Genomic DNA, 2,578 nt, shown 5'->3' on the forward strand with positions numbered 1-2,578 from the left:
ATAGGATATAGAATCTATCTCATGCTTTCCACCCTTGTTAGCTAGTCCTCGAGGATTACCATATTGAGAGTTGTGGATAGCCATCTCCTCGATCAAATCATGTGCAGCATCAATTCTAGTTTCATGAATCTCCCATTTGCTGCAGAGTCAAGGATAAGTCTCGAGTTGTTCCCCAAACCATTGTAGAATCCTGAACTAGGAACCATTTTTGTAGACCATGATGGGGACATTCTCTCTGAAGATCTTTAAATCTTTCCCATGCCTCATGTAAAGACTCATCAGTCCCTTGGGTGAAGTTTGTAATCTGACTACGCAACCTAGCAGTCTTCTCTGGAGGGTAGTACTTTCTGTAGAAAGCTAGAGCCAAGGTATTCCAATCAGTGATCCCAAGAGTGGCTCGATTAATCCCATTGTACCACATCTTTGCCTTGTCTCGAAGTGAAAATGGGAAAAGAATCTCCCGAATCTGATCTTGTGTCACTCCCTGCTGCTTAATGGTAGAGCAATATTGGCAGAAATCTTGATAATGAAGATTGGGTCTTCATTAGGTCCACCACCAAATTGTTTTCTTTCGATCATGTTTAGCAATGCAGGTTTGATCTCGAAATTTACAGCTTCGATTTCAGGCATTTGATTGCTCTTGGGAAGTTCAGCCAAAGAGGGTTGGGAAAAGTCAGTAAGCTCCGAGCCATCTCTGATTCTGGTGGAGCAACAGAGACAATGCTGGTAGAATCAGAGTCAGAATCCAAAGGATTATCTTCCCTTGGATATATCTCGCAACTGTCTGGAAAAGTTCTTCTGTCTATGAAAGGATCTTTCGATTTCAGGATCAAATTGTAGGCAATCTGAACTCAAACTCCTGCGCATAGAAGAACTAAAGAACAAACAATTAAGAGATTTTGTCCAAAGAACAAGTGTTCTCTGAGACGAGAGATATAATCTAGACTCTAAAACAATTAAAGAAAATGGAACAAAACCGTTTCCCCGGCAACGGCGCCAAATTTTGACAGGCTAAAGTCGTATCACCTTATCAAAAGTAATCCTAAGTCCTCTAACAAATAGTAGTCAGGGAAGTAGGGTCGAATCCACAGAGAAACAGTGTTCTTTTCCTAATTGTCAGTCAAATCTAGAGTATAGGAACGAGTGTTTGTGAGTAATTATACTAAACTAAACTATGAATAAATCAAGAATTATCAATAATAAAAAGTCTAGGGCATAGGTTCACCAATGATCAATATTTCGGAATGAAACACTAAAATCAATAATTAATAATGCAGTTAACAAGATTGATTCGCTCTCTCAAGTCTAAATCAAGCATAGAACGATATTAACAGGCTCTCGCAATTTATTAACACCAATTCTACCTATTGAAACTAGCCTTAATATCAAGTTTATACCTCTCGGCGCATAACCTAATATTGCAACACTATAACAATCAAATCTGGCCAAATTGGATTGAATAGATAAAAAACATTCAATAGGAATCAACATGCATCAATAAAAATCAATACTTTAATAAACATCCCTTCCTAATTGATCATGGATCCCCCTAAACCCTAGAAATAGACTACTCAATCATAATTGGGGAAAACATATTCATAATTAAATAAGCAAACATGAATTAATAATAAAGGATTGAATAGGAATAAGAAAGAAGAGAAATAATACCAATTGTAGAACCAATCTTGCAAAAATCAAAGCTTCTATTGAAAATTCAATGTAAATGGAGAAAAAGCAAAACTAGGGTTCTTCAAAATTGAGAGAAAAAAGAAAATATAATCTTTTGAATTAATGCGGAAAAAACAAAATAGAAAATAAGATAGGAAATAATAATATTCCCTTGAGTCTTTATACCTTTCTATTTCCTAAAACAACTAGAAAAATAGAGTCAATTCGTCAAAAGATAAAGCCTTATTCGACTAGGAAACCCGGAATAATCCGCGGCCGCGGATTTTCGGGCTGCAAAACAGCGTCAACTTGCAAAGACCATATCTCCCAAACTAGAAGTCGTATCGGGGCGTGTAATATACCGTTGGAAAGCTCTTCAAGTCTAGTTTCCAACCCCACTGGAATCACTGAATTCCGATCTCTGGATAATAAGTTATGATCAAAAGAGTGCACATGACTCAATTTCCATACTTCTTTTAATACGTTTCCGCTATGTTTGAGTTGCAATCCGACTTGAAGATGCCCTTTGGACTTCTCATTTGACTTAGCTCCTTCCTAGATGCTTCTCATGCTTAAGCTTTCCAATAATACTCCAATTGTGTTCTCAATACCTGAAAACTATCAAAAACACCGAAAACACACACAGAGTAATATCTTCTTAACTTAAGTAACTATATGCAATTATGGACTACGAATGCAACTAAATGATCCTAAAATGCAACCTAAATGCATCATGAAATACCTATATTAATATGACTCATCACAAATCTTTCTTAGCCTTGTTTTCTGTCATGCGCCGTTTTCGTTCTGATGGCGGCGTTTCTGTCGGTTGTTTGTGGTCAGAGTGCTTGAGGGTTGTCAGGTAACAAGCCCTGGCAAACACTTGGTTCCCCCTTATTTTCTCTGGTTT

The 2,578-nt window shown here is 37.2% G+C and overlaps 1 non-coding gene across 1 annotated transcript; it reads left to right on the forward strand.

Annotated features, from left to right (window-relative positions):
- Positions 1–212: 212 nt before the first annotated feature.
- On the forward strand, positions 213–319 carry LOC125493889 (small nucleolar RNA R71). Its single transcript, XR_007270216.1, has one exon. It is a non-coding gene; the product is annotated as a small nucleolar RNA R71 (small nucleolar RNA).
- Positions 320–2,578: the final 2,259 nt, after the last annotated feature.

Source organism: Beta vulgaris, chromosome 9 (assembly GCF_026745355.1).
Source record: "Beta vulgaris subsp. vulgaris cultivar EL10 chromosome 9, EL10.2, whole genome shotgun sequence".
Classification (NCBI taxonomy): domain Eukaryota; kingdom Viridiplantae; phylum Streptophyta; class Magnoliopsida; order Caryophyllales; family Amaranthaceae; genus Beta; species Beta vulgaris.